Genomic DNA, 10,673 nt, shown 5'->3' on the forward strand with positions numbered 1-10,673 from the left:
CAAAGGTTTGAACAAGAAACACTGATCTCTGTATGGCTGTTCCAGAAATGGAAAATGAGAGATATTCTTAACATCCAAATAGGGTGAGAAGACAGCATTCCAACAACAGATAAAAAAGAAATGTCTTTTCAGATCCAAATGGTTTTGAAAATGAAAACTGGGATAAAAAAAAGAATTAAAAAATGGAAAGCTGAAATATATTCCCATGATTTTTTTTTTATTGTTTCACTTTAAAAGGAACACTAAATCCAAACCAGGTCCTGCTGTCAGACAGCACCCTGTGTATTTTCTGTGGCTTGCAGATAAGATCTTTTTGACAAAGATAGGATTTAAGACAAGTACAAATAGCAAAAGCTTCATTTAAAAACATAAAAGGAAGAGGTGCGGGGGGGGGGAGCTGGGGGAATCAATAATGTATGCACCACTAGGAAGGTTCTAGGCAGATCAGGTGCCATGGGTTGCTCCCACTTCAACTTTTCTTGGTGGGAATCTGTCATGGTGATTCTGAAACAGCAGCTGGTCTGAACTCTTATCCCATCCGTGCTTCACAGGCCTTCCCTTGTGGGATTCTATTGCCCTTTGTTCTCAATAGGAGGGAAAGCGTGGGAAGTGAATGTGTTTGATAGCAGCTCTCTTATCTCAAGATAATATTTTGCATTACACAAGGCACTTTTCCATCCAAAGATTTCAAAATGATTTCAAAGGCTGTGTAAGCATTAATATCCCCATTTCACAGATGGGATCATCGAGGCACAGAGGATCATATTCATCCCTACTCCCAAGCAGAGTCTGACATGGGGCAAGGAGTGAACAAGAATGGCTCACCTGTGAGCTGCCCTATCTTGCACCTGGCTATCAACAGCCTTTATGGGCCATACTGGTAGCTGTGAGGAGATGACACGTTGGAACCTTTAGCCACACTCCCACTTCCCTGGAAATGCCACTGCTATGTCCCCTTGCTTGGGGATACTGAGGAGGCATGGCACAGAGTCAGCTCAGACTACTGGGGGTGCTTCCTATGATGGTGAAGTTCCACAGGGCCACTTAGGTCAGCTTTACAGACATTTTGGAGATGGTGAATCAGGGCCAGGCAGGTTTATGCCACCCCTAGAAGATGTAAACCCCCCCCCCCCCGAGAAATGCAGATCATTCTCAGCCTCTTATTGTGAAATCCTGTAGGACTGGGTCCTAGACTCTCTTTATGTCAGTAAACTCATCTGTAAACCTAGGGAAGAAAAAGTCCTGCATATAATGCAAAGTATTATCTAGGGATGAGGAAGCTTCAGCAAAAAATTTTTAAAAAACACACTACACTTTCAAATGTCACTCTCCTCCAGTTGATAATGAAGAACAATGGAATCCTGTAGGTGGAGTCTGGGTTGAAGTTGAGGTAACAGTCAATGTGAGCTGAAGGTAGGTAGTACCTCACAGTATTGGCCACTCAGTCATTTGCTCAAAGTCTCCAAACACTTTAGTGGCAGAGTCAGTAATAGATAATACTAGATAATCTAGATAATACTTAGCCCTGCCATGAGTGCCGAGAACTGGATTAGATGACCTGTCGAGGTCCCTTCCAGTCCTATGATTCTATGAATGGAAGCCCAGATTTCTGGATTGCCAGTCCTTATATCCAGGAACTGGGTCTTTACACTACTTAACCCAGCCATGCTTCACAGAGTAAATCATTCATAATAATAGGCTTAGGGCTGCAAACACCCACAGTAATGGAAAGCAATACAAATGTTTTGCCAAGTATGTTTTTACGTAACAGCCTTTACTGGCTCAGAACAAATAATTAATCTAGGGGTATAACATGTAAAAGAAATATTTACTTGACAGACCATAATGGCTTCTATAGGTCTGTTTCTGTCAGTGAGAAAAATCATGTTTATATGATCCCTAAATTCAATTTATTTAAAAGATTATTGTTAGTGGGAGATATTCAGAGACACAAAGGGCATGTAGGCACCCAACTCCCATTGGCTGTCAGTGGGAATTGCCCTTTGTGCCTTTGAAAATATCCCCTCATAATTTTCACTTCTGTTTTAAGATATCCCTACTTTGTCCAACTGACAGACCATAAAAAGTCTCCAAAGATAATTTTAAAAAAAATAGTGACTTCTGCTTGGCAAGCACAGTTGTCTCAGTTATTGTATCTTCCTGTGACAGGATGAACAGGTCTGTAGTGCTTCAAGGAGGTGAACCCAGAGCCCTGCTGCACCCTGCCCCAGTGACATCCTTTGGAAGTAGCTGCACAGGGCCAAAAAATGGCCTGGAATTTCAGGAGTTAATTGTCAACCAGGGATCAGAGGCAGGCCAGGGGAGCACCTCTTTAAGTTTAATACCTTAAAAGAAAGGGATGCTGCTCTGGAGACAAAAAAGGAAGTTCATCAGAAAACAGGATGACCGAACCCTGGGGGACATCTATTATTTTTACCTTTCTGCTTAGTGTGAAAGGTGCAACTCTTTTCTTTCTTTCTTTAAATGAAGATGCATCTGCCACAACCATGAGGAACTTCTGCCAGGAAGAGGAGATGCTTAGAGGAACCTCAGTAAAGTACTGGGGAGGGGGAAGTACTGTGGAGAGATACTGGCCCAGAAGCTGGTTGTGGTGGCAGGGATAGAAAAATTAATAGTCAGAAGAGAGAAGAGTTTATAAAATTAATGGGGGTGGGATAGAAATCATACGAAGAGAACTGAACGTTTTGGCAGAGGTGAGAGGAAGAATATTCTGTCCAAAAATGTTGCATGGATCACTGATTAATTGAAATTTTGGCAACACACCACTGGCTCAGAGACTGCCTCTGAGTCTGTAGCTGTACCATTGCAATAGTGTCAAGAAAAGGTGATCATGTTAACTACTCCCTGGTAGCAGGGTGTTTTTCTGTGAGAGATTTTCAGCCATGGAACAAATTCCTCCACTTTTTCTGGTAGAATCAGTGGACATTCAGGGTATTTGTATTATTGCAGAGCAATATTTTAAGGCGCACCTATTTTCTCATGCTTCTGGTAAGAAGCTGGGCTGAGGGTTATGAATTAGGCAAAGAGGAATTTATTGTCCTGTAGCTTGTTTTTTTGGGTTCAGTCTGATTGATTAGTTATATCTGGATTTAGTTTGTGTATTTCTAACTGTATAAACACCTACACCCACTTTCTTCAACTGCTCCTCACTTCCATAAAAACATTTCCTTAGGGCTAAAGTATCTTTGTGCTTAGTCTCAGCTCAAAATTGAATTTGTTTAGAATCTTTAAGCAAAATATATAAAGTTATTTCTGTAACTATGCAAAGGTGATAAAAAAAACTCTCTTTACCAAATGTTTTTACTGCAAAGTTTATACTCACAACTCAAAAATAGCCAACTAGCTAAAATAGCAAAAAATAGACTGTTTAAAGTTGCCATTTTCATATATGGACAGAAATTTTTTTTCCCCTTTCTTAGAGAAGTGTTGTTATCATCCCTGTTTAGGATTCTTTGTTACAGTCCAGAACCAAGAAATACTAAACCAACTTTCTTGAAATTATGGCCGACAATGAGACTTTAAAAAAAATAAAAAGTAAGTGGCAGCATCATAAGTTGAATAATCGTGACACAAAATTGATTCCACTATGTACACCTTTCCTTTTCTCATTAAAAATCTTTCTTACAAGGAGGAGAAATCATTATTTGAATGCTTCATTGTGCCTGGCCCTTCTCTCATGTAAGTCAAATGGAAAAGGCCCCATTAGCTTCAATGGTGCTGGTTTAGCACCATACTGTGCAAATATAGCAAGGAGTAATACTAGTCTAACTTTTCAGAATTAATTTGCCTCTTCTTCTTCCTTGCTATTCCCACCCTGGTTCCCCCCACAGCTCCCAAGCATGAGTTCATTAATTCTGGGAGTGTTGGGTATGCTGTGAGTCTCGTTTAACTTGGCTATTTAAAGGGCTAACCTTGTTGTAACTTGGGCTCTTGGCAATACCATGCCTGTATATAACAGACCTTTTTGTTAACTTGGCTTTTTATTTGTGCATATTAAAATATTTTTAATAATTAAATAGTGAGAATTTAGTACTACATGTTGTTCCTAGAGAAAAGGTGGGTTCCCAAATGAATTTTGAACAAAAAACACAGCTTTGACAGGATTTGTATCGACAGGAATAAAATCAGACACCACATCCATTCATCAACTAGTTCAGACTCCAACTACAGTGCATATGTTTTTATTACTGGAATTTATCATAATAAAATGAATAACACATTTTAATGTTACCAAAATTATGATTCACCTCCATAAAAGTGGTGTACAATAGACTCTCTCAAGAAATTGAGCCTGCGACTTCAGAACCAGAAGCACATATCTCCACCACTTGAGCTGAAAGAGTAACTATTACATTATAGCAGCAGTAGACTCTTATCTTCTGTGTGAACAAGCGCCAATGGGGGCATAAACACATTTAGCCAGAATGTTACTTAGGCCTTATTTATCCCCATTTTACAGATGGAGAAAACTGAGATACAGAAGGCTAAATGATTTGCTCAAGGTGAAGCACTTAAGTCAGTGAAAGAACCAGAAATCCTGATTCCCATTCTTGTGCTCTAACTACTATACAATACTTTCTCAGAAGCAAAACCCAGAAATAGGATCAGTGTGATTTTCTCCATCAAACAACCAACTAACCGCCCAACAACCAACACCTTTACTTCTGAAAAAAATAAAGTGATGAAACCTGAAATACTCATGTAAAGTTTATGAAATGAAACCCAAAACACAGAATTTGTTCACTTTGTAAGCATATTTATTCCTCAAACATTCAAAAGGCACACATTGTCCAGAATGGAAAAAAACCTGCAATTTTGTAAGACACAACAACACAATAATCAGGTCTCTAGGCTTCTAACTGGTTAGATCCATTGCTCTTTAATATCTGCCCTTACATACAGCATTGTTGTAGCCATGTTGGTCCCAGGATATAAGAGAGACAAGATGGATGAGATAACATCTTTATTGGGACAACTTCTGTTGGTGAAAGAGACAAGCTTTCGAGCTCCACAGACCTGAAGAAGAGCTCTGTGGAGCTCAAAAGCTTGTCTCTTTCACTAACAGAACTTGGTCCAATAAAAGATGTTACCTCTTTGTTACCAATTTATTGCCGATTGTGACCTTTTGGATAAACTAAATTGAATATGCTTTTAAAAAGTACATGCATGATAATGAGCTAGCTGGACAGGAGCACAAAAATGTTGAAAACTGACAAAATTCTGATTAAACAGTCTTGTCTTTCAAGTTTTTATTTCTGTTGTTTTCTATCACATGGGTGCAACAGATTGTGACACAATCTCCTTTACAAATAAAGATTTAGGGAAGAAATATGGATCTTCAATTTGAAATTCTATGAGAAAAGGGAAGAACAGAGAACAATATTCCATTAGATGCATTTCATACTCTTTCAGTTCTGAGTTCACGCTAAGATCTTTGTATTTGGTATCAGTTGTGTTGGCTAGTGGAAAGGTTACATAGCTGCTCTGAATTATTTTTTTATTTTGTCTTTGTTCTTCTAGTTTTAACTTGAATTAGCTCAAGCCAGGTTTCCAGTGAGACTCTGAAAAAGTGTCAAGTCCCTATAAAAATGCCTTCAGTTTTTTTGTAAATTTGCTGCCTCTATAGATTTCCTTCTTGTGTAAAATGTTTGCTATGATTTGATCAACGATATCCTTGCTCTTCATGAGAATTTCAATATACTTACCCAGGCTAAATTCAAACATGGAAACACCATCTTCTGAAAAGTCTTTCAAGTGTCCTTTGGAATCCAAACCCTCAATTCTTTTTTAAAGTCAACCATTCGGTTGATGGTGGCTGTGACAGAGTTTTTGAATTTTTCAATATGCCTTATGAATGTGTTGCTACTTCCTCAACAACATTTGAATAGCATGCTGCATACGCCTCCACCACAAGTCTAGACAGATTGTATCTGAAGACTTTACTCGTTTTTCCCATTTTATTTTCGGTGTCCAAGTTAAGGGCAAGGACTTCCTTAACATAATTTTCTTTGTATTCTTGAAAGGCATCTTCAACAATTTGGACACAATATTCTGTATTGGTGCTTGTAGCAGGCATTGTTCATCATTTCTCATGTTAGACCAATCATCCTGCATTAATGTCAGAGTTCTATCTAATTTCCTAAATATAACCCATTCTCTGGTGCATAATATTAAAGTGGAATGCATTACAGTTGGTGAAATATCAGATTGGAACAGACTAGCATGGCCCTTTCCAAACTTATACTCCCCCCTGTGGCAGTTTGATGGCAAAAAAAAAAAAGAAAGAAAGAAAGAAAAGAAATCCAAGGCACACTTAGTGAGTCACGTACAGCACCATCACTATTTACAAGGAAAGAATTAGACAAATGTCTGTATAGAGTCTCAGGAACTATGGGCCAGAAAAATGAGAAAATAGCTGTTCCCAAGAATTCCACACCTACATGACATCGTTTCCTTAAGAATGATCTTCACACAGACGCAGCTAGTTTACAGAGGATATTAAAACTCAACTAACATTTGTAAAAGCAGTTTGTATCATTGTGTCCCTAGTTCAGAGGAATATTGTGAGAATTAATTAGCATCTGTCTTGATCTGAAGAATTCAAGAATTGTGTAAGTGCACGGTAATAAAACAATAGAAGGCAAAAAATGAACATCCCAGAGCAACCACAATTTAATCCAAAATAATCATAAATATTAACCGCACCATTGAATTAGCATTTTTTTTTCTGTACTGTATTCAACATGCTCTTTCATCAGAGGGCACTTCTTTGCTAGAAATGGACCTCAGACAAAAGCCCAAGCAAACTTGAACTTCACAACTGAATCCACTTTCCATACAGGTCAAACCAAAATGCCAGACAGAAACTCCAAATATTGCGCAAGTTCAGATTCCAACCTGTGAAGTTCAGGCCCATTTATATTTATATTTCTTTTAGAATTTAAAAAAAAAGTAGTAATACTGATCAAAACACTTTGGTGTTATTGTTACATTATTTCTAAATATTCCATGTTTATTAATTCAAGGGCATTCATCACCATGGTGTCTGTAGTAATACTAGTGTAAACTTAGTCTTTTGCATCATAACTGTAAAATACAGTTGGAGGGGAAACCCAATGGGTATTGAAGACAACTCTTTTTTGGTTGAGTTCCAGTAGGAAATCAAGATCTCTTAGAAATGTACCTCATGTTTCCCCTCCTTCTCTTGCATATTTCTCCCACACTCTACTTTCCTCATCTGTATGTGACAAACTGTCTGAGAATGAATTCCCCACAGACACTGGTGAGATTATGGTTATAAAATGGTTTTGAGATCTGATTCTTTAGTTGTTAAATTTCCCATACATCCGCAGGTCAACAAGGAAGCTCCATCAACATAACCTTGGATGTCCTAGGCTACATCCTAGGTTCCCCATCTGCGTCATTTGCAGAGATCTATTTACATAGTGTGCATACCACTGATCACTAGCTGCAAAACTAGCCAACCATACTGGCAGCTAAATCATCTGGAATCATTCTCCTGAAAATTAAACAATCTTAATAAGAAGCTAGTGTGTTGCAGTCACTATGTGCTTTTGTTAATTTATATAGTTTTCCTATCAATGTCTCTACATGCAAACACAATTTAAAGGCATGTACAATAATCCAACTCCACCGACACCTCAGTAAAGCCTGAGTAAACACACCAGCCTTATCATGTTACTCCAAGGTCAACTTGATCAGGCTGTATCAGACCAAGGAGGGAAGTGAATTCCTGAGACAAGGACCCATCACTGAAAACACCCAGACCCCAAATGTATAAATCAGGGAAATGCCAGCTCAACCACATCAGCTGTTAGGGAAGAGCATAACGAGAGAAGCAATCTCAAAGAAAACCAGGACCCAGACCACAGAGGGCTTTCCCAACCAAGACATTCCTAGTTATAAAAGATTAATGAAAACAATTAATCTACACTATTGCTGAGGCACACTATAAAAGCATTGAAAAAAACATGGTGTCAATGATTTTAAGGTTCTATGTGATGATGGATAACCAATTTGGATGCCACTAATATACTGAGTACTAATAGAGCTGGCATCACAAGGATCACCAGAAGCAGTTGTTTGTTTAAAAGCAAATGAACAAAAAATTTTAAGAAGATATGCTCATACACATGTAATATATATTACACACACAGATCATAGACATTGCCATTTTCCTTGGCATCTCCCCACTTCACAACAACATAAATTAGTATCCTCATAGACTGCTGCAGTTTTAATCCCATTTGTTAATTGAAAGATAATCTGGCCAGGCCCTACGTATAACCTGAAGCTCTCAAATTTGGTCTCTGTGGATCACCAGAGGGAACAGACTGCAAAACTGTGGGCCCTCCAGTGAAGAGACCAAGCCAGTTTCAGAGAGCTCAGTTTAAGTAATCAAACAGTAAGAGGGATTCATACTGTAGTTACCAGGAAGAGTCAGGAACAAAAAAGGTAGCGCATCTGAATACTTGGTACCAGAACATTTTAGGCCTGTCTGAATGCAATCCCAGCCAATATGCATTTTCTTTAAGATCTTCAGGGCAGAAAGTGTTGTGTCTTAAACAGCCCTGAGTACAACATCAGTTCTTAATAGGTAACAATACTTTAAACTGCACTCAGAAGCAAACAATACACCAACACAACACCTGAGCAGAGCTGGCCATTTCCAAAAATGGCATGCTGCTGTATTTTTCACTTGCTGAAGCCTCTGTTTCTGAGAGTGTCTCAGAAATATCCCAAGTAAAGCACATTGCAGTAATCTAGCCTTGGCTGCAAGATTACAAAGTTTGGTAGTAGTGTGGATGCACTACTGCCCCCCTGCTAGATGAAATCAGAATGTGAGATTCTGTGGCCTGCATTGTGGAGGAGGTCAGACTAGATGATCATAATGGCCCCTTCTGACCTTAAAGTCTATGAGGCTATTCAGCTGTGAGTCATAGACCCTACACTACTAATCACAGGCTCCAACTTTCCTTTTTCAGGATGGGTGCTCCACACATGATTTTTTTTTTTAAATGGAGATACACCCATCTCCTAGAACTGGAAGGGACCTTGAAAGGTAATTGAGTCTAGCCCCCTACTTTCACTAGCAGAACCAAGTACTGATTTTGCCCCAGATCCCTAAATGGCCTCATCAAGGATTAAACTCACAAGCCTGGGTTTAGAAGGCCAAAGCTCAAACTACTAAGCTATTCCTCCTCCCAAGGCCCCCACCCTTTCCAACCCCTACTCCATCCATTCTCCCAATGCCCCAACCTTGCTCCGCCTCTTCCTTCTCTTGCTCCATCCCCCAAGCATGCTGCAGCCTTGCTCTGCCTCTTCCCTCCCACTCGCTTTGCTGCTCCCCGAGTGTGCACCACCCTCACTCTGCTTTTCCACCCCTGCTCCACCCCCTCCCCCAGTGCCCCATCTCACTCCACCTCTTCCCTCACACACACACTTCCCCCTCCCCCCCAGAACCTTCTGCCTGCTGCAGAAGAGCTGATCAGCAGGGGCCACCGAACAGTTGATCGGCAGGTGGCTAGTGGGTGCTGAGCACCCACTATTTTTTTTTCTGTGGGTGCCTCAGCCCCGGAGCACCCACAGAGTCAGTGTGCATGCTAGTAATAGCTAACGGAGACAGAGTAAACAATCTGTGACTCCGGGACTTATTGCTTGTTACTCTTCTGGCCACTCTGAACTGCATAGCGCAAATAGGTCTGGAAGTTGAAGCTAGATAAATTCAGACTGGATATAAGGCATACTTTTGTAACAGTGAGCGTAATTAACTATTGGAACAATTTACTACAGGTTGTGGCGGACTCTCCATCACTGACAATGTTTAAATCAAGACTGGATATTTTTCTAAAGAATATGCTCTAGTTGCAACAGGAATTATTCTGGGGTAGTTCTTTGGCCTGTGTTATAAATAGGCTTGGCAGAATTCTATTTTTATTTTTTTATAATTTTGATGGAAGATATAGATGTTTATTTTTAAGCATTATCTTCAGTTTTTACCAATTTAAATTTCACTGTTACAGGAAATTATAGGGGGTGGGAAGGAGGATCAGACACACCAGGGCAGGCCAACAAATTATTTAACATGAGAGACAAGGTAGGTGAGGTAATATTTTTTATTGGACCAACTTCTGTTGGTAAAAAGAGACCAGCTTTCAAGCTTACAAAGAGTTGTTGTTCTGTGTATGCTCAAAAGCTTGTCTCTATACCATTTGGTCCAATAAAAGATACCTCACTCATGTTATCTCTCTAATATCCTGGGACCATTACGGCAACAACAACACAGCAAAAAAAAATTTTTTTTAACGACAGTAGACTTTGTTTTCAAAACGTTAAAAGCTTTATAACCAGGATTAAAACTGCAGCAGTCTGCAAGGATCTACTATTATAAACTGTCAACATCACATGTTAAAAAATATGAAAAGTAAATATCTTTAAATCAAATTCTAAGAAGTTTTCAAGAAGCATTTTTCTTACTTTGCCTATCTGTAAAATTCTACGATTAGTGATGGACATATATTTCTGTGGGTTTGTGTGTGTATAGTGAAATTGATGTTTACTGATATTTACCAATACAAATATCCTAATCCTTCCAAGTCTAGTTACACAAAATGCCAAAATAGATCATCACA

This window comes from Gopherus flavomarginatus, chromosome 4 (genome assembly GCF_025201925.1).
Source record: "Gopherus flavomarginatus isolate rGopFla2 chromosome 4, rGopFla2.mat.asm, whole genome shotgun sequence".
Taxonomy (NCBI): Eukaryota; Metazoa; Chordata; order Testudines; family Testudinidae; genus Gopherus; species Gopherus flavomarginatus.